This window comes from Lygodium microphyllum, chromosome 1, assembly GCF_053477565.2.
Source record: "Lygodium microphyllum isolate KBCC chromosome 1, Lygodium_microphyllum_v1.1.10, whole genome shotgun sequence".
In the NCBI taxonomy this organism is placed as follows: domain Eukaryota; kingdom Viridiplantae; phylum Streptophyta; class Polypodiopsida; order Schizaeales; family Lygodiaceae; genus Lygodium; species Lygodium microphyllum.
Window position 1 is genome coordinate 186,795,026 of NC_141135.1, and position 26,545 is coordinate 186,821,570.

Consider the following 26,545-nt stretch of genomic DNA (forward strand, 5'->3'; position numbering starts at 1 on the left):
CTCGACCCGTCCGATTTTGAAAATCGGACACTCGGACCCTGGAAATCGGACACAAGGAATCGGACCACTCAGAATCGGACGCCTGTCAAAATCGGATGTCCGATTCCAGAAATCGGACGTGACCAAAATCGGACGTCCAATTCTGATAATTCGAATCCTGAAAATCAGACATCTAAGAATCGGGCAGAAAACTGTCAAAATCGGATAGGTATCTAGAACACAAATTTTGACGCATCTAAACCCCGAAATTGACCCCAAAGGCTACGTAGAGCTAAAGGCATATCACACATCCATCACTGGGCTGAAACTTAGAGCAAGTAGTTCAAAATTTGGCTCTATAAACGGTCCTCCAAATTGCATATGGTGTTTACCGTAAAACGGCCTTGTGGGCTAGGGGGGACTACCCCCCTTGGACCCCCGCAGAGGGATCTCTGCCCCCTCCGCACCTCCCCCAAGTAGGTTGGAGAGAAAATGCACGCAGTGTGACAGGTCCTCCAAATTAAACCCTAGTGTAGTAATGGCTCTATACGAGCATGGATCCTCACATGTAAAAGAGCAACCAAAAGCCCATACCCGAACAGAGAGAAACAGAGACCCTAGAACATCGATGGGCCAAACTAGCCATCAAGGGCAAAAAGGCCACACCATGAGAACACAAAGACATTGTTTTCAGAATGTGTCTAGTCAGAGAAAAATGCAACATCAGCAAGCTATGAATGCGAAGATGACTAGACATGACACTCTTGACGAGAGATGTACCTTGAGCAGCACTGCATAGATGACCCAAGACATCAGTGGAGAATCCACATCTGGTTGTACAGTTGGGGACTCAAGGGCATTTGTCAGAAGGCTTAAATTTACAAGCCAAGACCCGGAAGACGAAGACATAGTACCACTTGCTTATCTTAGGGTCAACCTCACTGCGAAAAGAGAGCATACTATCGATGCTCTGATTGATGAAGGAGCAGATTTTAATATCTTGACCTATGAGGCATGGACCCTACTAGGCCAACCAGAGCTCACACTGACTGATGCAACCCTTAGCCCTTATGGGGGACACCCACAAGCACTCATAGGGAAGTGCAAAATCCTTGCGAAAATTGAAACTGAAAGCTTGCCTATCCTATTTCATGTTCCTCCAAATAGTGCTAATTACAGGAAGGAAACCCCCTAGGAAGACCCTTCAAAAGGGCAACCAAGTGCAAGGCTGACTATGTAGCATAAAGGATACACCTGACACTACCGGGTGTGAGGATAGTCACAACCTTTAGCAAGGGTGACCTCATCGAACCTCGAGGGAAAGGCAAGGAAGGTGCTGACCTAACAGTCAAGCCTACTAACGAGAGCAAGGACTTGTTGGAAGAGTTGATACAAGCACAGGTCGAACAACGAGAACCAGTGAGAGTGAGGCCATGCCTGAAATGAGAAGGTCAAGAGTCAATGCCAAGGACGGGATTTGGACTTATAAATATCGTAGAAGACCCCAAAAGAAGCCCAAGCCTTACAAACGAAGGCATCGATGGAGAGTTAGCACAACGCCGCGATGGATATCCAAAGCGTTGCTATGTGCTCAAGGGTATTACGCAGGTAACTGATGGATTTGGATACCAAAACCCCCTGCTAAACTATCTCTATCAACTGAAGGCCAGATTGCACTAAAAGCAATGAGGCACAGGAGGAAACCTAAGACAAACTCTAGGTCTCGAGACAAGAAACCCAACATGAGTGTTCGAAAGAAAGAGCCTCAGCCTAGCATGCTTAATAAGCAGATGTCATATGTAACCATTGAGCATGCACAAAGACCATTAGTGCTCAAGGAGCTTTTGACTTCCCAAGAGGATAATCAGCACCAGAGGCACAACGCTGCTCGTGAGAAGGCTGATTGCTCAACAAAGCAAATAGCACAATCGTCTAAAAGCCACGAGCAAATCATTCAGCTAGTGCCAAGTCCACCTAAGAGTCCTAGATCTCCTACACCCTCTTTTTCCAAATGGACATAGGAAGCACTACAACAGTCATCAGGGGCAATTACTCAATCCCAATCTCTATCTCCATCTAAGCTTCCAAATGTCCAAGAGGTGGGACATGACACCATCCGTAGCTCTCGGCCCAAGGATATGCCTGAGCAACCTAATGTGACTAGATCAATCTACACAGAGGAATGCTCAAAGGGCAACAAAAGACACGACCACTTTCGATCGCCCTAGGGACTTGACACCACAATCCACCAAGGGTAGCCAACCCACTGGACTAGCCACTGCTACTTCCAATCAAGGATCGCATCAGTCACAGCCCTTGGCCGTGATAATGCCCCTTGTGGAATGTGTTCTTAGTAGTTTACCATTGGAGGAGGTATCACAACCAACTTCCCCGACAACTCTAGCACTTCCAAAGTGCCTAAAGCCTAGGCTGGAGGAGTTAAACACAAGGGAATTGGCTGAAGAGCTAGGCAGTTGTACCCTCAAAACCTAGCAAGGCTATTCAACAGGCCACGGCTATGTCCCACAAGAACACACTAGAGGAAGAGAATGCTAAGGCCCAACCAAGCACATCAACGGTTGACCTACTCCAGGGTCCTCAGTTGTTGAGAGATGCACCTTCACTGACCAAGAAAAAGAGGAGAAAACAACAAAAACAAGAGTAGTTACAGGTGGTTGTGGATCCCAAGAACATTGACACCAAGAGCGCTGGAGAGATGAGGAATAAAGCATCGATTCCATCCACCAATGAACCCATTGACGAGTCTCCTAATAGCAGTGAAACCTCAGACACATCCGTGTGCTCTGAAAAATCAAAGTAGTTGTTACCATCAATGGCTGCTTGCAACACTCAATCCATCGACAATAGAACTTGCATTGACCAATCAAGAGTGGATGCAACACTGTCACAACAGGGTGACAAGTCTATACATGTCACATCCAAGGAGAACCATGACGCAATAACAAAGCCTCAGGAGAATCATGGAAACCCCAAGAGCATAAGAAATACTAGCGTTGGCCAAACCTGCTTGTCTAGGCCTGAGCCCCCAGCTATGCTAACGCCCAAGCAAACTCCTAGAACCTTGCATGAGATAGCAACCGAGTAAGCCCTCATTGAACATAGAAGTATCACGGAATGCTTAACCGAGTTGAATGCTAAGCTCAAAGTGTTTGCACATGTCTATGTCCTGGCAGACATGGGCGCATTCCCTAAAGAGCAGCTTGAAGAATACTTGCCATTTCCCTTATCCTGGGAAGAGCAAGAACATCTTGACAATCACTATAACAGGATCTTGTATGAACGCATGTGACTCATCTCAGATGAGGAAGCCGACGAACTACGCTTAACTGTCACATTCAATGATGTGCTTTGCCAACCAAAGCTCTTAGAAATAGAGCAACTAAAGTGACTATCAGAGGGTTGAAGTTAATTTGAGCAACGTTGGTGTGAAAACCACATTGCAATGGCCGAACTAGGAGCCCAGATCATGATAGTCTCAGAGGAGCGATTGGCCAAATGGCGGTCTCAATGAGACCCAACCTATGTGGCACCAATTTCCTTTCAAGTGCTGACTGCCATTTGGGGAGCAGACTTAGCTGAACCTAGCCAAGACAACTCTCTGTTTGATAAGGTTCTCACTGAGGAGGAGTTACATGTTGCCAGTAGACTCGGACAAGGTTCCATGCTACTCAATGTTGCAAAATATCTATCGATATTGAGTAAGCTGCCACGAGTACTAGATGCGTGTGCCACACTCCAGTACAATCTGGAGTTCTACAATTGGCTTTTATCCTTTGTGACATGACATGGATTCATGGATACATATGTAAATAAAAAATGACTTTTGTGACCTAGTATAGACACTATCAACACACACAAGCAATAATAGTCAAGCGCAGGGAGAAGAGTTGGGTTCCATAGGCTAAGCTTCTCAGGTCCTCCTCTCACCACACATTTAGAAGTTGTGTGACCATTCCCACCTCCAGGCGGAGGGCATGAAACCCTCATTGCCACCGTAGGAAGCCCTGACCAACATCTCTGATGGTGTAGACAGGGTACCGTCCCTTCCCATACACCTTTCCCCTTTCCGGTCTATCCTTCCAAGGATGTGCCCTGCTCCACTCCATGACAACCAGTCCACGTAACTTAGCATGAGCCAAGATCTACTAATGGCTGGAGGCCAAATGAACATCATCATGGGGGCCATCCCTCTACAACAAACACTGCATGCCTCACCCCTCCCTTTCGCGTCATATGCGCTTGATAACCCACACTATAATCCCTTTCATGCGAATGGTTTTATCCTATATCAAGGCCTAATCCTTGGTTCGCATTTTGCAGGTCCCCCTGCGTGGAAGACATGGAGCACCTAGGGCAGCTGGCTTGCAAAGACGCTCTCCGCTGTCGAAGGGAACATGCAGCACAAGTTCCTCCACCGGTGCGCTACATGCCTACCCTCAAAAGGTATGCAAAGAAACGAGGTCCCAATCGACACCGCCTCGAACGTAGGCCGAAGAATCCCCAGGCCAGGGGAGTTCTGCTCAAAGAAGCACACAAGGTGTGGCAACACCGGTTGTGCGAGCCCCCAATAGATGCTCGGGCACCAGGTGCTCAAAGGCAGAAAGGGCAGCTCGAGACAAGGAAGAATTCGATGCATTGTTCAAAAGCATTTTGGAAACGGTTGCAGCCAGAGAATACACCATTCAAGTCCCGATCTTCCCTGCCCAACCTCACAGGAGCCCCTCACCAGTAGAGCCTCAGTTACCTAACCACCCAGACTCACCCTGCCATCCTGCCATAACTTTTTGTCTTTTGATGATTAAAGGGACAGGCTCCCCACTTGTACACACTTCCCTTACCTATCGCTAATATATAGCATGTCTTTAACAAGCACTGGAATAGGCATTGCAATCACCATCATAGGATTTTGAAAAAGTTATATCTTGACATGATTGCATTTGTTCGTTGTACTTGACGCATGCGACTTGCATATACTCTCATGAAGTGACAAGTGGATGCAGGATGACACAGGTATTCGTACAAATGTGTTCAATGCCCAAGCCACCGCAAGACCACCAACCTCACAAAGAATCATGACAAAGCCACCTGCCGAACGCGAAAAATCACCCTTGCGAGTGCCCACATTGCACGAACCAAAGCATAGTCATGGGCTACGCTCTCTTCCTGGGTCAAGCTCTATAGTGGGGTCACGATGGTTGTTACCTCAATTGTACCAACATCGCATGTCGTAAAGAGGTTTGTAGTATCTCAAGTGTATCTCCCCATCTCAACAACTGCTTCTCTAACAACGAGGCTAGGGCACAATCATCAATGTAATATCCATTTCCTGAGCCTTCAAAGCTTGACATTTCTCAACCCATTGAAAGGCTGATAGCCTCAACATATTGCAATGGTTGTACTTAGGCAAGTAAAAAAAAAAAAAGACAAAAAAGAGAAGAAAAAAAGAAAGAAAGAAAAAAGCATAAGAAAAAGAAACAAAAAAGAACATAGAAAAAGAAAAAAAGAAAAGAAAAGAATGAAATGATAAGAAGCACCTGCGATCACAACACAACACCTAGGGGTCCTCAAATTAGGTACGTCTAGTGACCTTGGTCAGCTGGCTTCGTCCCTAGTCCCCTAGCCCCCTAGCATCATCCACAATAGTTCAAGGCACATCAAGGGCAGGACATACCTAGGGAGCTTGTCTCGCCTATGGTTAGACCTGTCACCCTGACCCATTCACACGATTCCCTCTTGCACTCTACCTTATTACCATTGCAATCAATTGTGGTAAGCACTACACGAATGACCATGAAAAGTACACTGTCCTCATCACAAAGGTCCAATAGCTACTAGTTACTGATAGTGCAGTGTCCCTGTGCTCAATTATGTTAAATCGTGCGGTCACAATGCAAAAGATGTCGCATACACCTTCACGTGTACTTCTCAACATGGATAACTTTGCTTCATCCACACATCGTTATGAGAAACCAGTCCGCGGTCTTCTAACTACGTAATACCTAAGTATGCACGATCACTCACATAATATCTACACCAAAATATATACACATTTTGGGTCCTCAAGTGCAGGACAATACTCTCAGCTTGCTTAGAGTTCGACCTGTCTCCCAAACTAATTAAACTATGTCTTGTGCACGATAGAGAAGACTAGCACTACCCCTAGGGAAAGACCACTTAGGAGAGGTTTTCACTTGCAGGTATTGAAGACTCCAATGAAAGTGTCATTTGCTCTTCATCGACACTCAGCTCTGAATTCCTATCCTTTATCATCCTGCAAGGCCACCAAGAATCGTCATGTGTAGAATCCCCAACAAACTACCACTTGTACTCCATCAGTGCAATCCCCACAAAGAATAGCCCTACCACCAACTCCAATAGCCCTACCACGAGCCACCTAGGCCCCCAACGACCTTCCTCCCCACCACTACCACCACTCCTCCATGGCAACCACAGACGTCCTTGCCACCCACGTCTTCGATGCACGCTAAAGCCTGCTACCTACGATGGTGAGTGCCATGGGACTAGGACTCGTCTAGGAGGGGGGTAATGTTAACCCTCAGACAAACAAGGTGGAAAATCTGGAAAAGATAAAGCAGAAGACAAAGGCCAAGGCAAAGTGAAACGGAAGACAAAGACGCACAAGGAGAAGAGTCCTAAATAAGGGAGAAAGGCGCACAAGGAAAAGCGCAAGTCACTACTTTTGTAAAAGAGTGCAAGCGCATTAGGATTTAATTTAAGGAGCGCCTTGCTCTCACCCGACCATGCAATTTGTAAATGTAGATGGGCGATGGAAAGGAAGCTAGGAAGATAAAAGGACAATGGGAAAAAGGGCTTAGGCCACAGCCGGCCATGTAAAAAGGAGGATAAGGGGATGACCGCCCAAAAGGGATTTAGGGTTTTGTATATAAAGTTGAAAAGTGAATGAGAAGCTCATTCTTGTGTGTGGCCAAAAGTGGCTCTCCTCTTCTTCTTCTTCTTCTTCTTCTTCTTACTTTCTTGAGCTTGTGCTTGAGAGAGGGAGTGTGAGACTGTGAGGGAGTGAGTGTGTGAGGGTGAGGGACCGGGGAGGAGAAGCTCTCCATCTTCTCCTCTCTTCTTCTCTTCTCTTCTCTTCTCTTGTCTTGCTCGCGGCGATGGAGCTTGGAGCGTGGAGCTTGAGGATGGAGGTTGCTTGAAGCTTGCACTTGGATCATTGAGCTATCGGAGTGTGCAAGAGAGGAGGTAACTCGATCGACATGGAGGTAAGCTCACTACACCCGTAGATATGGACACTCAACCAGTCCGATTTTGAAAATTGGACACTCGGACTCTGGAAATCGGACACAAGGAATCGGACCACTTAGAATCAGACGCCTGTCAAAATTGGACGTCTGATTTCAGAAATCAGACGTGACCAAAATCGGATCACTGGGCCGATCAGATCAACCCAAAATCGGACGTCTGATTCTGATAATCAGACTCCTGAAAATTGGACATCTGAGAGTCGGACATAAAATTGTCAAAATCGGACAGGTATCTAGAACACAAATTTTGACGCATCTAAAACCCAAAATTGACCCCAAAGGCTACGTAGAGCTAAAGGCATATCACAGATCCATCACTGGACTGAAACTTAGAGCAAGTACTTCAAAATTTGGATATAAACGGTCCTCCAAATTGCATATGGTATTTACCGTAACGGCCCTACGGGCCGGGGGGGACTATTCCCCCTGGACCCCCGTAGAGGGTCTGCTCCCTCCGCATCTCCCCCAAGTAGGTTGGAGAGAAAACGCGTGCCGTGACAGGTCCTCCAAATTAAACCCTAGTGTAGTAATGGCTCTATACGAGCATGGATCCTCACTTGTAAAAGAGCAACCAAAAGCCCATACCCGAATAGAGAGAAACAGAGACCCTAGAACATCAATGGGCCAAACTAGCCATCAAGGGCAAAAAGGCCACACCATGAGAACACAAAGACATTGTGTTCAGAGCATGTCTAGTCAGAGAAAAATGCAACATCAGTAAGCTACGAATGCGAAGATGACTAGACATGACACTCTTGATGAGAGATGTACCTTGAGCAGCACTGCACAGATGACCCAAGACATTGGTGGAGAATCAACATCAGGTCGTGTAGTTGGGGACTCAAGGGCATTTGTCAAAAGGCTTAAATTTACAAGCCAAGACCCGAAAGACGAAGACATAGTACCACCTGCTTATCTTAGGGTCAAACTCACTACGAAAAGAGAGCATACTATCGATGCTCTGATTGATGAAGGAGCATATTTTAATATCTTGACCTATGAGGCATGGACCCTACTAGGACAACCAGAGCTCACACTGACTGATGCAACTCTTAGCCCTTACGGGGGACACCCACAAGCACTCATAGGGAAGTGCAAAATCCTTGCAAAAATTGAAACTGAAAGCTTGCCTATCCTATTTCATGTTCCTCCAAATAGTGGTAATTATGGGAAGGAAACCCTCCTAGAAAGACCCTTCAAAAGGGCAACCAAGTGCGAGGCTGACTATGTAGCATAGAGGATACACCTGACACTACCGGGTGTGAGGATAGTCACAACCTTTAGCAAGGCTAAATTACACATGAAATTTTTTAGCGTAACAACTCAGGGGTGGAATCAAGAGAAATTTGAGGTAGAACATCATCCAAAATTCAAGGTGATGGTGAATAGACAATTCAGGATGGGTTAAGTCCTTTTCTAGAAAAGTGGTGGTGTATAGTGTTAACGCTCAGACAAACAAGGTGGAAAATCTGGAAAAGCTAAAGCAGAAGACAAAGGCCAAGACAAAGTGAAACGAAAGACAAAGATGCACAAGGAGAAGAGTCCTAAATAAGGGAGAAAGGTACACAAGGAAAAGCGCAAGTCACTACTTTTGTAAAAGAGCGCAAGCGCATCAGGATTTAATTTAAGGAGCGCTGGGCTCTCACTCGTGCAATTTGTAAATGTAGATGGGCGGTGGAAAGGAAGCTAGGAAGATAAAAGGACAATGGGAAAAAAGGGCCTAGGCCACGGCCGGCCATGTAAAAAAGGGGATAAGGGGATGACCGCCCAAAAGGGATTTAGGGTTTTGTATATAAAGTTGAAAAGTGAATGAGAAGCTCATTCTTGTGTGTGGCCAAAAGTGGCTCTCTTCTTCTTCTTCTTCTTCTTGTTTTTGCTTGCTTGAGCTTGTGCTTGAGAGAGGGAGTGTGAGAGTGTGAGGGAGTGAGTGTGTGAGGGTGAGGGACTGGGGAGGAGAAGCCCTCCATCTTCTCCTCTCTTCTTCTCTTCTCTTCTCTTCTCTTCTCTTCTCTTCTCTTGCTCGTGGCGATGGAGCTTGGAGCGTGGAGCTTGAGGATGGAGGTTGCTTGAAGCTTGCACTTGGATCGTGGAGCAACCGAAGTGGGCGAGAGAGGAGGTAACTCGATCGACATGGAGGTAAGCTCACTACATCCGTAGATATGGATGGTGCGTCAGCTATGTGAGAGGTAGCCATTAGTGCTCGGCTTGGAACGCTTGAAACAATAAGCGGTCTGAGGGTCTTGGCGGTTGAGCAAAAGCTCCCACATATAGCTCTACCTACCCATGCAATTTCCAAGTCTCAAGATGACTTCCAAGCCCAAGAGCATGTGACCATTTAGTCCCTTAGAGTGCAACTTGAGGTAAGTGCTAACTTTGCCTTTGATGATTTGAAGATTGGTCCTCTTGGAAGGTTGGAGATGCTAGTAGTACAATGGTTTAGTAGTCCCCCCTATATGTGGGTCAAATTGGTAGTGTTAATGAAGGTGAAGAACTTAACAATGCTCACAAGATAGTTGTGATATTGGTGCTAAAAAATGAGCTCATCAAAGTCACATCTAAGATGAGAAAAAGAGCCAATCAAAAGAAAGGACCTCTTTCCCTATGTTTTTCCCATTGCATGTACCACAAGACTTTCAAAGTGAAACCTCTATCTTTGTGGAGCAAGTGTAAGCACTATACACAATTGGAGGTCTCTATCACTATGAGGTCGAAAGAGAGATCTATTGTATGATTCAAGATGCACAATGATCGTTGCAAGTCTCCCAAGTGGATGGGATGGCAACTGGATGTCCAAGCAATTGCAATGGCGGCCATAGTGTGTGTAGTGCCCTTCATGTCGTCTTGCTACTTTAATCAATTCCATAGTGGATATAAGTTGCCACTTTAACCAATGCCTCTATCTTCTCTATTTGTGTCACTGAGCAAGCGGGTTCAAAACTAGTCCAAAACTACGATTTACTTTTCAATCATACATACACACACAAGCTATTCAGCCACAATCTGCTGTCAAGTGGCTTAAACTATTACACTTGGAATACTATAAGGTCTTCATAGTAGATTTGCAACTACCATTTAATGGTTTAATAATGTTATCCTTTATCTTAGGGGTTCTTCCCATCATCCTCATCTAAATTCTCCTTGTCTCACTATTGCTATCATCTTTTGGGTTTGTATCCAAATCCAAGTCACTAACCTAGGACTTTTGACCTTTTTAAGGGGACTCAAAAGATTTATTTGACTTCTTGCTAGAACCAACCATCAAGGTTTGTTCCATTGTTAGTAGCTAGAGCCACCGACAAAGTGTGAGAGAAACCCAAAACATAAATAGAATACAATATTTTTCCAATAGGCTTAGTATTGGTAATCTTGTGGAGAAAAATGTATGTGTATGTCTATATGGAATTGTTGTGTGATTTTTTATATGTTCTCACTTTGTGACTATGCTAAAAGAGGATTTCAACAACATTAAGCAGTACATAATGGCATCATGAATTTTAATTTTCTTTGTGGTTTATGCTTAGATTGCATATTATGGCACCAAAAAGAGTGCCTGGCAAGAGAAAAATATGTCTCACATCATACTAAACGTCAAGTCAGCATGAAGCTACATTTGGGATGTGCTCCTAGTGGGATCATAGACCAAGAAGCATCATCATGTGTGAGACCTTTGGACACTCCTAGTGGGATCATAGACCAAGAAGCATCATCACGTGTGAGACCTTTGGACACTCCTCCAAAGAAGAAAGGATGTGGTCCAAAAAGATATGTGTTCATTGATGATGAAGCACAAGTAGATGGGGACTCTAATACCATTGACGAGCTTACTGAGCAGACGCATAGTCACTTAGATGTTCATTTAATTTAAATGTCATTGTTGCTTATTGTTACTCATTGTTGTTTATCATTATATATATAATTGCCTTGCTACTATTGTTTTTTATTGTTGTTTATTAAAATTTGTGTTTATAGAGACCAATGTGCACCATGAGGGTCTGGAGATAATGAAAAGATGAGTGGTGATAATGCTCAAGGGGAGGATGAGGATGGAAAACAACAAAAGCCCTCAAGGCACCTGGGGAAGCAAGTCTCTCTAGGCTTGATGAAGGATGTATTAAGCCAATTTTATGTCAATAAGAGGACATTGCCTCTCCTATCATGCCTCTTTGTAGATTGGTGGCTCATGAGGCAGTCAGATTTTCCACATACGATGCTCAATGGTTGATTCCTTTCTTTGATTCTACTAGTTATCTAGAGACTACGTGACACTTCCTTGTGTCAATTTCGGGTCCTAGAGGGGAGACCATACCTATGACAGCCAACAATCTAGATGACTGGGGTCAGATTTGGGGTCAAAGAAATGAGGAGTTTGAGATGGCTGTTGGGAGAGAATGGCAAGATCTTAGGGGCAAGAAGTTCTTGGTTTGGGATGGAAACGATAGGCTAAAAACATGGTGAAGATGCATCAAAGAAAGTAAGCAATCATTTATACTTTGTCCATTATACATGTATGCATCGAATATATGTATCCTTTTCTTATGTTATCCGATTTTCAATTATATAGTACTCTGACAATGCTCAATTTCATATTTGTGTATGGTGTCAATTCATTGAGTTGCCAATGGAGAAGGAAGTAGAGCTACTACTCGCATTGGATACCGCCAATGTGTAAGTCTTCTTCCTTATGAAATGTGAGAAGGATCAAAGCTTGCACATGAGAGCTATGGTGGGAGAGCAAGAGCAAGAAAGAGAGAGACTTGAAATGGGAACTCCAACAGTCACAATGTGTGACCGGGCCTTCCTTTATTCAAACTATCACTAAAAGAATAAAGAATAAAGTGATGGTGACGGGTGACTGCCACCTGTAGTGTGCAGTGGCGGTGATTGTCAGTGTAGTAATACACGGGCGGCTAGGCTGAGGCACCTTTACCCCCAACAACCTCCTACTTAAAGGCGAATCTACCCTAGTGAGGAGTGAAAAGAAAAAAGAAAAAAGACAGTACAACATGTACACATGTACAACAGGATGAGGAAAGACATCATCTCATCCCATCAACCTCCTGAGGAAGGCAAAACACTATGTAGAGAGGCTTTTCGTGAGCAAATCTCCAGGATTCTATTCAGTCGAGATCTTGACAAGGTCAAGAGACTTGTCCTCAACGACCCCACATATGAAGTGATACCTCACCTCAATGTATTTCGTCTTCGCATGGAAGACCGGATTCTTGGCTAACTGAATAGCACTCATAGAATCCGAATGCAGTGTAGGGATAACATCAATACCAAGGTCAGCAACCAAATGACCCAACCAAATGGCCTCCTTGCAAGCCTCAGTGGCTGCAACATACTCGGCCTCTGTAGTCTAAAGGTCCGTGCATTTCTGCACCCTGGACATCCAAGAAACAACACCTCCAGCATAGGTGAATACATAGCCGGAAGTGGACTTCCTACTATCTACATGTCCTGTATAATCAGAGTCAGTGTACCCCACGACTCCTATATCCTGGCTGCCATAGCATATGCACATATCTGCAGTTCCCTTCAGGTACCTCATGATACCCTTCACGGCATCCCAATGCTTCTTGCCAGGTGTAGCCATATAGCGTGCCACAACACCAACTGCAAAGGCAATATCTGGACAAGTGGCTATCATGGCATACATAAGACTGCCCACCACCACTGCGGATGCATAGGGAATCTTGGCCATCTCGGCCCTCTGCTCATCTGTTTGCGGACAATCAGACTGTGATACCTTCACATAAGAAGGAAATGGACAGCCAATAGGCTTTACATCCTGCATGCGGAAGCGCTCAAGGACTTTATGAATGTACTCCCCCTGTGACAAGTAGAGGAGTCCCTGATTCCTATCGCGTCTAATGCGCATACCAAGTATGTGAGAGGCCTGTCCCAGAACTTTCATCTCAAAGCTCTTCTTGAGCTGAGCCTTAAGAGCATCTAGCTCATCATGAGCTTTCCCTGCTATCAGCATATCATCCACATAGAGTACCAAAATCAATAAAGAACCATCACGGGCTTTCTTCGTGTAAAGACACGGATCCATAGCACTCCTGCTGTAGCCGTGTGACTGCATAAAGGCATCAAACTTATGATACCACTCCCTAGGTACCTGCTAGCCATAAAGACTTTTCTTCAATTTGCACACTAGGTGCTCCCTACCAGGTTCTACAAAGCCCTTAGGTTGCTCCATATAAATCTCATCATGCAAGTCCCCATGTAAGAAAGCCGTCTTGACATCCATCTGATATAAATCCAAGTCAAGTTGAGGAACCAAAGCTAAGACTAAGCATAGGGTGGTCATCTTAACCACAGGAGAAAAGACCTCATCAAAGTCCACACCATGCTCCTGCTTAAAACCCTTTGCTACCAATCTAGCCTTGTATGCCGGCTTGGGGTGTCTAGGGGTACTTTTCAACTTGTACATCCACTTGCATGGCAAAGCCTTCTTGCCCTTAGGCAAGGAAACCAAATCCCAAGTCTCATTCCTATGCAAGGAGTCTATCTCAGACTACATAGCCCTCTCCCAAGAGTGACTGTCACCCCTGCGCATAGCCTCATCATAAGTGAAAGGCTCTCCTGCATCTGTAACGAAGATATAATGCGTCAAGGGCTGAAATCTATCAGGTGGACGTCTGTCTCTAGTAGACCATCTCACGGCAGGCTCTGCTACCTGCCCAGCTGCCTGTCCAACACCCTGACCATGAGCATGTGCTGTAGCTGTAGGCTGTCCAATTGGCTGTGCGGGAGCTCTCGACTCCTCCTGAAATATGACCCTGCAGATCTCAACAACTCTTTCAGGCTGCCTATGCATCTTGTCTTCATGGAAGACTACATTATGACTGCGGCTGACTTTTTGCCCTGCTTGCGGATCCCAGAGATGGTAACCCATCTCGCTTGCATCCCCATAACCAAGGAAAATGCATTTGACACTCTTAGGATCCAGCTTACTTCTCTTGTCCCTGGGCACATGGAAAAATGCCTCACATCCAAAGACACGGAGATACTCATAAGAGGGAGGTTTTCCAGTCCATACCTCCTCTCCAACGTGGAAATCCAAACCACTAGAAGGTGATCTGTTTATGATATGCACAGCTGTACTAATTGCCTCAGCCCAAAAGCTCTGTGGTAGGCCTGCATGGCTAAGCATACTGCGTACACGCTCCTGGATGGTTCTATTCATCAGCCAAACCATTCTGGGGGGGTGTAGGGGGCGGTCAACTGACGCTTAATACCCCTCTCATCACATAACTTCTCAACAGCACATGAGACATACTCACCCCCATTATCTGTCCTTAGGCATTTTAGCCTATACCCAGATTGGTTCTCAACCAATGCAAGCCATCTCTGAAACACAGCCAAGACATCGGATTTCAGCTTAATGGGATAAGCCCAAAATTTCGGTGAAAAATCATCTATGAAAGTAACAAAATACTTGGCACCACCGATAGATTGACAAGGCATGGGCCCACAGACATCCGAATGTACCAATGCCAAGGGCTCACTCATGCGTGGCCTACCAGACTTCTTATGCGTAGACCTAGTTTGCCTGCCATAAAGACAATGCTCACATGAATCAAAACATGCATAATCAAGGGGCGGTAAGTACTGCAAACCAGAAAGCATTTTCATTCCCTTCAAAGACATATGGACCAAACGGGCATGCCAAAGAGATACATGTGGGATAGAACCCACAAACAAAACATGATCAAGGAAAGAAGTGGATACAATCAAGGGATAGAGGCTGCCAGCCTTGGCACCTCTCGCAATCACAAGTCTGCCATGAGTGATCTTCCATGTAGAGTCTCCAAAAGATACATGATAACCTGCGCCATCAAGCTGTCCAGCTGACATGAGACTGCATGTCAAAGCAGGTACATGACATACATCCTGCATAACAAAACTGCTGCCAGAAGGAAACTGCAGCCTAACATCACCAATGCCCACAATATCAAGAGAGTTGTCATCACCCAAGCGCACAGAACCCAAAATAGTACGGTATGAATGAAACCACTCTCGGCAAGGTGTCACATGAAAGGATACACCTGAGTCCAAGAGCCAACACTGTGCATACATAGAGTGTATCTTTGTCATCTGCAAAGCACTAGAAGAAGCTGCAAGGATATAATCATCATCAACATCCTGATGCTGCATAACATTGATCTCTTCAATTTTAACACTGGACTTTGCATGCACTATGCTATGATTAGAAGACTTATCCTGCACTTTGTCTTTCCCCTTATCTTTGTGCCTTTCATTGAGCAGTTCATGGCATTGTGGCCTAATATGGCCCTTTTTCCCACAATGGTGACAAGTAACATCTGCATTCCTACCATGGGATTTGCTACGTGACTTCCCACAAGACTTGGACCGAGATTTTTGAGAATCCTGTCCACGGCCATTGCCACTACCATGCTTTCCATATCCATCATTCTTGCCTCTAATTGTCATAGCATGCGACACGCGAGAGGCATCCAAATTCTTACGGTCAACCTCTTCCTGCAGAAGAGTACTCTCAACATCAGATAATTTCAAGGTAGGAGCAGAGGCACATAATGCAATGTGGAATATATCCCATGACTCATTAAGAGTACCAAGCAAGAAAAGAGGAGTGACATCCTTTGCAAAAGTGATGTCCTGCAAAGGTGATGTCCTGCAAAGTCAAGTTCTTGAGTATAGCATGGGAGTGGCTCAAGTTAGCAGACATAGTCACATTCTCCTTCATGCACAGATCCATAAGCTGCTTCAGCCAATACATCTGACTCGCTGGACTTTTCTTGTCATAGATATTCTTGATTTTATCCCACAACTGCCATGCACTCTGTTCTTACATTGTAATGAACTTGTTTTGTGAGAGATAATACAATAGTGGACTTGCATAACTCATCAAGCTCAAGCCATTCCTCATCTGGCATAGTTGCAGGCGGCTGTCCGCTCAATCTCAATGGTTTGATCTGTGATTTCTGCACCAACACCTGCCAAATCTAGCTCTTCTAATAAGAGTAATTCGTACCATCAAACTTAGTGATGTTGAAAATAGCATGATTAGTGGATGAACTTGCCATAATGCAGGCTGAAAGACTGCGGACAATTCAAAACTGCTTGTTGTCTACTGTAGAAAATGACCAAAAAATCACAAAAATTGATAGAAAATGGCGAGAAAAGTGTAACCAGAGCTACTGCCCACCAAGTACTAGTGAAAGTATATCATTTCAGAATATTTCAGCATGAAAAATCCATGTCAGTCCGGAGTTATATGCTTGCTGTAATAAATGACAACAGGGTACTGTGAGAGTCAATTGCTAACCAAATCACTGTACAAGTCAATAAATGACAGCAAGACATGACCAGTCATAAACAAGCATAAATTAGCACCAAACAATCATCAAGACCCTGAGCAGACACCCAAACATGTCACCAAAGCATCCATCAGTGAGTAGGCATACCCCCTGGACAGTAGGGCAAAGTATGCATAACACTGGCAAGACCTGACACCAGTAGGTGTATGCTCACAAGAGTGCAAAGCCCAAGCTCAGGTCAAAAGCAACTCCAAGATATCATTGCATGAACCATGCAACATTTAAGTGTAAGAGATCCCAAAGTCTCAAGTATTTGCAAAATGCTCAAATAGCATAAACCTCCTGCTCAATGTCGGTCAAGCATACAAGATGCTCCCACTAGCACGAAAGGCGGATAAACGAGCTCAACAGCTCAATCAAACCAAGTCAAAGTACCTAAGATAGGTAACCAAGACAATGGCTCAATAGTATCCCAAGAGCATGACGACTACAAAGCAACTGTAGGTAGCATCCATGAGCAAGAAATACATCCCAATAAAGATCTCTGACAACCAAAATGACATCCAATACAAAATTTTGAAATAGTAAATGAGAATCCAAGTCAAGTCTTCAGAGAGCACTAAAGCTCAACAAGTACATGGTACACTGTGCCAAGACAAATGCATCAAGCCGTAGGCGTTGGGTAAGCATGTACCCAAAGAGCATATAATTGTCAAAGCACTGACCACTGTCAAGCATAGATCAATGTCAATAAGTGCGGGCTGAAATAAGCTCAAGCTTCCAAAAGCATCCGGATCCAATGACAAGCTCGAAGTCATCCCTCGATGATCAATGCATCATAGCATAACCCAAGACATACACCCGGAACCAATATGCATATGTCAAAGCATGAAAGATAGCTTCAGCCCAAGAGTATTCAGCATGCATTTAATGTTATAAACTGTGTATTTTCAGCTCCACAATTCGGCCAAAATCATAGCATGACATGTAGCTTCAATCCCCCAATCAATTGGGATGCAATAGGAATCAAACCGGTTATGTAGTCATGCCCAAACAAGCATAGGCATAAACTGTGAATGTAGCATTAGCATCAAATGTCTGTGGATTATTTATAACAGTCCTAAAACACTATTTTCAGCCACCAAACCAATGCCTAATCTCAAAGGATCAATGCCAAGTATCAATACATGTGCAAAAAACCTGAAATGGAGCCCAAACAAGTGCTTAATGCCAAGCTAGAGGTGGAGTTGAAGTGGCTGAATGAAATCTATCTAGAATCAGGTGCAGATTTGCATGATGATGCTACTACTCCTGCTGATCCACATGGCAGGTCATGAGAGATTGGAGGGCTCAAACATGAGCCAAAGAGGCCTTGGAACAAGCCTCTAGCAGCCCACAACCAGTGGCAAAGAGATATGAAGACTGGAAGCTTCAATGGTGGCTACCATGTTTACCTAGACATGTGGATTGAAATAAATCTCTGAAATAATGAAGAAATACCTCAATGTCAATGCCTTGATGGTGCCTCAATAGGCCAGGAAGAAACTCGAGAAGCCGGGGAGTGACAGGAGCTCAAGAGAATGAGCTATGGATGCCAGGAAGGAGACCCAATGCGAGTGGGGAGTTGATGGGAAGCTGAGAATGCCACGAGCCAAGCTCAAGAGTTGGGAAACCGAGCTCTAATACCAGTTGAAAGGTGAGAAGGATTGAAGCTTGCATGCGAGAGCTATGGCGGGAGAGCAAGAGCAAGAAAGAGAGAGACTTGAAATGGGAACTCCAACAGTCACAATGTGTGACCAGGCCTTCCTTTATTCAAACTGTCACTAAAAGAATGAAGAATAAAGTGACAGTGACGGGCGCCCGCCACCTGTAGTGTGCAGTGGCGGTGACTGTTAGTGTAGTAATACACGGGCAGCTAGGCGGAGGCGCCTTTACCCCCAACACCTTAAACTTTGCTTCTCGTTGTCATATTTATGATTACATTCTCATATTTATTATTATGTTTATTTCCAATAGTATTTCTAGGGCACATGTAACTTCAAAGATTGCTCATGAGTTGTACATGTTCCAAAAGTTTGGTCTTGCAAACAAAGAATCCATTCTGGATAGATTGAGTCTAGGCATGAGGAAGTGGGCTGAGATCGGGATGAGGTCGAGATGAGTATAGAGAGAAGGAATTATCATGGTGCCACTCCATGGTATAACTCTCCTTGCAGGTTAATATCTCAGCTTGTATGGAAGGTGCTTCTCTATCTCTAGCTCCCTCGTATGGAATGCACTTTTCTATCTTTGGCTATACATTTTTTTTTTTGGCATGACAGGATGAATTCCATGCCTTTATCTCAAAAGAAACTACAAAGGTTGAGGCTCTTGGTATAGATGAGGCAGAGAGGAAGAAACGATTAGATAAGTCTATAAGAGCGAAAGAGGAGCGCCTCAAAGATAGGGGTTACAAGTACTTATGCATTGCCAATCCCCAAAATGGGGATGATCTCTTTAAGTTGTTATTTAGCCTAAGGTGGGATGATGCAAACATGCTCATAATCACAAGAGGCAAGTTGTATTGTCTTACAAGTTCAACCCTTCAATGCTTTCTATTCATGCATGTTGTTGTTCAATGTAGGAAAAAAATATTACTGCATCTTATGAGTCTTACAAAGTCTAAAGATCCCCAATACCCTCACTTTGGTGATTACAAGCTCTTTCGGGTTTACATGAAGAAAGAGATATATTGGGCTCATTTGCATTTGGAGGCCATGCTACAGATCCAAAGGATATAAGTAGAAGGTCCACAATTTCCGAACTCATTTGAGGAGTTCTTCAAACTTAACTTGAAGAATCATGTCATGCAGGTTGACACAACACAACACATCCATATTGATTTTTTGACATTTTTCTTAATGTACATGTCAATATTAAGTTTTTGTAAAACGTTTGTGGGCTTTTGTATGTCTCATGGATGGAATGAAGTCTTTAGACACTGTAGAGAGGATGCCAGAGCTTGTGCATTCATCCAAATGCATGATTTATAGGTTTATTTTGATTGTTGTGCATGAGGAGTAATCATTTCTTCTCTTATGGTAAGTGCTTTGATCATTATGGAGTCATTTGGATCGAGAATGCTATAGATGGATACTATAGTGTGTAGAAGAGAAGACATTGGATGTAGCTCCAAATTTTGCAAGAGAGTGTATTGATATCCATGATGAGAATACCATGTATTCTCCAACATTATGTGAGAGGAACTTGACATCATGGGAGGCAAATGTTTGTCCTTGGTGGCTCAATTACCTTGTGGGAGTTATCCCTAAGCAAGAGAAAGATTTGCATAAGAGTAAGTACTTCAACCCATGTAAAGCACCTTGTTGCTTTTGCAGAATTACTTTTTATGCTCATGCATGAGGGTTTAAAGGTTAAATCATGCTTGTAGGGTTCATGGAGGAGGTTCCTGCCTTGGGTAAGTTACTCACGAATATATGTGTACATTGCGTGGGGTCAAAATATCATATTTTTAAAATACTATTTTTATACATTTTTTACATATAGAATGATGTAATATAAAGGGGTTATTTACATATTTAATTGAAAAGGTTTATATTTTATTCAAGAAAAATTCACAGATAAGGATATTTATAAATAGGCCCTAAACACACGTGATGTAGAGAATATATATATAGTAACTTCCCCGAGGTTCCTTCTCATGATTTGCTTGCCATGCCCATTACTGTAGAGGAATAAGAAACTACAAGTATTGAGGGTGCAGAAGGAAGTACTTAGGCCATCGAAGTTCGCAAGGATACTACACAAACCACCCAAGGTACTCATGATAATGTGCAAGCTACTCAAGCTACCATTGGGGCCACTACTATACCTCTTGCTAGCCCCGTTGAGAGGCAAAGGGCTTATGAGCCAACCAAGCACCTCCATAGATCCACTAAGAAAAAATGTGATGCAATCGTTTATGGCACCCACCACCTCCTTTGTGTGTAGAGTCATCTCTTGACCAAGAGAGTTGGGAGAGGCGACCCATAACTCGTTCAGTATAGGTGAGAAGCTCTTATATTAACTTGAAATTCATTTGCTTTGTTTGGTGCCCATGATGAAGACTTATATGTATGATAATTAAAAATATATTACTTGAAATAATTATTGCAGGGTTCCAATATCAAACATACATTGATGCTTTGCTAGTGGACGTGACTCAGATTGATAGATTTTCCATTGATAGGTAAACATGGTGACCATGTTTTGCAAGAACCTCAATTTACCTATTGTGTGTAGCATTGCATCATTTTTTTACTTAGCATCAATGACTATGTGTTGTTTTTTTAGTAGCATCAACAAGTTTTTTGCAACACAGAAGACACATCTTTATACCAAAGATGGCATTCCATGTCGAGATCGATTGATATTTGCTAATTTTCCTATGGGCTTGCTTGTGAATGCTCTAGGTCCCACTTCATTGGGTATGCTATGTTTTCTCTCATACAAGGTTTACATCAAAATCACTTCCCATATGTTATGACCCTTGTGTTTCTTTTAGAGGAGATGACTATTCCCAAGTGGAATACATTCTCAAAGGGTCTGGTTTACGAGTTGCATGGATCTTGCTCACGAGAGTATTTGGCCGACGAGGGATTCTTGGTCAGTATGTGCTTGGCAGAGCATATAGGTGAGTTCATTGTGGATGCAGCAAGAGTGGGGCTTGTGCTTTACCGCACTTGGATGCTCATGTGTAATTCCAAATCTTATCTACACCCTATTACTAGAGAGGCAGTAAGATAACAAAGTTGGATGCTTTAAACATATTGTTATATGTTGCAAACAAGGTTTGATCACTTATTCTATTTCCACTCATGAATAGGTGCTTGATCTTACAATGTGTCTTTGGCATCTTGCCGATCATGTTGTACCTTGCTACAATAGAGAGACTAGGAACAAAATTTCAAAGAGGTTGTTTCCAGCATATCGTAGCTACATGCAAGATGATTGTGTCTTTCCCACAGATATTGATGGTGCCATTCTTAGAGGTGGGGCAAAGAGGTCTCGTCTTTTTTATCAGTGTAAGTAGTTTTGTATGTTTTTGCTCTTAGGTTTCGTTGTATAGTTATTTCATTGTTTCTACTTGCATGGTCACAAATGTTATGTATCTTAATTGGCGATATGGTTAGGTGGTTATTGGCTACATTTACAAAGCACTATGACTATGTTTTGGATGTGTTTGTGGGGTGTGGTGGTTTGACACGAGTAGTGCAGAGGAGATGAGACATTGCATGTGTCTAGAGCTAGATGACGTGCTCTATGGGGAATGTTTATTCACCCTTGTATGTGGACCGGTACTATGTTGAGGGAGAGAGGATTTTTTGAGAGACTCTAGACATCTCATTTTGTTGCTATATTTAGATGTTTATTATGTACTTTGTCGTGTGATTGTGGTTTGATCTTTGAGTATGCCATGTGACTATATGGTTGGTGAGAGCATGCCATGCAAACTTATTACATTGTTTAGTCTGACATTATGATTTGTGGTTAGTTGTGTTGACACCATATCATTCAACTATATTGTTGGCATGTGAATATATTGGTTTTTCTTTCCCTATCATTACTTTAGCGAAGGGATCACATGCATTAGGATATTTGATTTGGTTGGTTATGTTGAGAATATGCCACGTTGGTCTTGTTTTCTTGATGTGTGTTCATGTAACTACAAATTTTTGTACTATTTTAGTAATAATTAAGAATTACAATTTTATTTTTACGTCACTTCATGTCTATAGTTTGTATGACTATGAATTAGTAATCATGCTATGAATGTATGTTGCACGAAAAAGCTCGAAAAAATGAGATTGATTGTAAAAGAACGAAAATGAAAGGTCACAAAAATAAAATCCCCATAGAATAGAACAATTGTCTTTAGGGATTCTTATGTGAGAAAACAAAAATATCTCCTCGAACTTTTTACCAAAAGAGAAGTGAACAATGTTACGATTGTGTTCTATGTTTAGATGGTGTATCCTAGGGCCAATCCGCAGGGTGTAGGAGAGTCGTAGGAGCCACACCGATTGGCTGGGAGGGAGGTCTTTGTGTATGTGATATGAGATGTTGATCACCTGTATGTGTGGTATACTCCCTCTATAGGAGTCGGGATGGAAAAATCATTAGACTCAAAATTGATACAAACACATGATTTAGCTAGATTAGTGTATAGCGTCCAAAGCTCCTAGCCTTTCCATCAATTCTAAACTCATAATGTTGACAAAGAATGCCATATCCACAATGGCATGATCTACTAATATAATGTCAACATATGGTGCCACCCTTGGACAATGCTTTTCAGCACATTCAAACTAGTCATCTCCCACACGGGCTATCCCCAAGGGTTTGACAATACACCCAGTGCAAAGGATCTTCTTAAACTCTTTATGCACTCCTAGAGATAACTTGATTAGCTGTAAGATATTCACATCAAGCTACTTTACCTTGCAAAGAGAATTGACTAAGTCAAATTCATGATAATTAGCAATGGTTCTCTTCTCCCACCAGACCATTCTTTCTCCTGGTTGTCTGTGCTAAGCACACTTAGGTGCCTCCTTCTTGGCTTTTACCTTCTTCTTTGGTAGATTCTTATTGGAGTCAGCTTTGCCATCAGTAACTTTTAGAGGATCTACTTCCACATCAAGGTTAAGGACTTGTGTCCCCTTATCATCTTGTTTCGAATTTGCCTCAACAAGTTTTACATTATCCCTAACACCTTCTTTAACCTTATATCCTCTTCTAATTGCTCATAAATTAGAAGTCCTAGTGGTGTTAACACACACAACTTTGATAAGGCTAACACCACTACCACTAGGCAGCTCTTCTATGATAGTTTTTTCTCTCTGCAATATTTGCTTTGGTCTCTCATCTTAATGAAGGTTATTTCCTTGTGCTCAATGATTAATTGGACCTGGCTACTTACTTCCACTGAAGAGAGGTGATATTTATTACAGCTAAATCTTGATGACCCATCCTCTTCAAGATGTCGACTTCCTATCAAGATTTGCTACTTTTTTAGGAAATTAACATCTACAGCTATCTATCTGTATTGTTCCATTATCACATCAGTATACTACTTCATCATGCCCTTGACCTCTCCAAGAACATTTGACACACTAGGTTTATAACATGATCATCTGCTTGCTTTTCAATTGGCCTAAGCACCTGATTTTGGATCGACCACCACTAATTAATTGGCATGACATTAGGGTTCATCATTTGTCTTTCATTATTTAATGGAACCATTTGGCTAGCTATTGGCATAACAACATTAGGAGGAGCCGGCAACATAGATATATTATTCTGCATTATGCTTCCTCTTCCATTCGAATTAATCATAGGTGTACTAGTCGCACCTTGACTTCCACTGATCAATTCCAAATTATTTATAGGGCCTATACTTGAATTTAGGTTTACCCTAGATACATAGGTTGCTTATAAGCGTGACTCTATCTCCTTTGCTCATGTAATAGTAGTGTCTATATCCGCAAGAGCAATACTACTCAACTGTACTTGGATATTGAAGTCTAATCCATGAAAAGTAATGTGATTGGACAGTGAGTGAAATAGGAATAGAGGTTTGTAATTTGCAAAACACCTCTTTCAGTTTCTTGGCGTACGCTTGAGCATTCTCATGGGGCTCTTGACATGTCACATTCAAAATGCATAGCCAATATTGACTACCTCTCTTTGGGGTAAATTCTCTTCGAAAGGTTGCAAAGAATAAATCAATCGTGGTTATGGTTTCGGCTTCCAAGCCATATTGCAGCTCTTCCTTTCAGAGTCATGTTGAAAAACATCATGAGATGTCCTTTGTCCTGAATTCGATGATTAAACATTAATTTCTAGAACATACTGATATGGAGCTTTGCATCTTCCTCTACTAATCCACTAAAGATGAGTAGAGAAGGAAAACTAAAGACTCACAAATCTGGTGTTCCTATAAGCATTGCAATGGGTTGCACCATAATGATGACCGGATTTTCTTTAGGGGTTTATACCAAAGAGGTTAACTCCCACTAGAAATAGATTGACTTTTTGAGGAAAGGGGAACGCTAGAGCTTCTTCCTCCCCCTGAGACAGACTGGATGGGATATTAATTGGGTTAACAACACCGCTCTTTCTCAAGGATATCAGACTACTATGCTTAGGAGAATGTCTCCTAATGATCTCAACTTTTTGTCTAGCCCTTTTAGCTATTTTTTGACGTTGAATCTCTTATTTCAATGCTCTTTGACATCATACACTAAACAACTAGTCCCTATGAACCAAGATTTGGAAACCACCACTTATTGCTCCCGAAAAATGCACCACATGTTGGGATCTAAAATCTGCCTCGACATTGGTTCTAAGGCTTTAGTTGGGCCTCCTATATTCACAAACCATCCTCATGGTAATCAAATTTGACTTTGCATAGATTTTAGGTAGCTTAATAAACAGATGGTCAAAGATTACTATTTGCTGCCATTTATTTATCAGATTATTCTAGATCAGCTAGCGAGTAGAGATATCTATTCATTTATGGATTGCTTCATTGCTTATAACCAGATGGCTATCATAGAGGAAGATAAGTTGAAAACGATATTTATCATTGCATTTGGTACCTTTGCATATCATGTTATGGCTTTTGTATTATGCAATACACCAGGTTCTTGGCAATGTACAGTTGATAAAACTCTCAATGATATTTTCCCAGAGGAGCTAAAGGTCTTTATTGATGATCTGGGGGTAGCCACCACAAGGGAGAGACATCTGATCATTCTAAGAAAATGTTTCAAGTGGTGCATGCAGTTCTACATTGCACTCAATCCAAGGAAATGCATCTTTGGAGTGCCCTATGGATTGTTGTTGGGCCATGCGGTTAGCTCGACTGGTATTGCGATCGATCCTAAAAAGATAAAGGTTATTGTCATTATGAGTTCACCACATACTCCTAGAGAAATACATAGATTTTTGTTGTCAGTCGGATATTATCAATGTTTTATTAATGTATTGGATGAGAGGACATTTCCATTGATGAATTTATTGTCCTTTAACTATTTGTTTGTTTGGGGCGATCCTTGTCAAGTATCGAGGATGTGAAGCAAGATTTGGCAAAAGCATCAGCCTTGAAAGCACCTAAAAGGGGTAAGATAATTTATATATTTTCAGTGGCTATGATGTGTACTATCAGCTACTATTTAGCCCACATTTGGGAGGAGAAGCAATACCATCCGATTATGTTTGTTAATCGCAAATTGGGAGCGTTCGAGATTAATTATACTACCTACATGGAGAAATTGTGCCTTGGGATGGTCTTTGCAATGAAGAAATTCACGAACTATAACATATATGAAAATTTAGTTTTTTATACGAAGGCAAAGGGACTGAGACTATTGTTAAATAAGTTTTAGCCTCCTAACAACCTATTGAAGTGGTCACCAAAGTTCCAGGGCATTATTGAATGTCTTGTGGATTTTGGGGACCCAAAGGAAGTCTTGGCTAAAGCTAGTGACTTGGAGGATCTATTAAAAATCAATGTGTTCTCCATTCCATATTGGTATGTTGCCATAACACACTAGCTATCCATAGAAGAGGCTGGAGCCACTTTGTAAAAGGCTAAAAATAAGAAAATAAGGTAGCAAACCTTGAAATTTTCCTTGATTGCAAGAACACTATATCAGCAAGGGGTTAGTGATGTTTATCACCAATGTGTTATGCCTGATGAGGTTCCCTTTATCTTGGAAGAGTGTCATGACTCCGCTTGTGGAGGGCACTTTGCTAGATAGTTGACTACTCAAGAAAGCTTTGAGAGTTGGATATTGATGGCTGTTCATTTTCTAAGATACATGTATATGTGTTAAGAGATTTGACACATGTCAAAGACATGACAATAGGGAGAATAGGAAGTGCCCATTGAATCCTATCATGTCTATA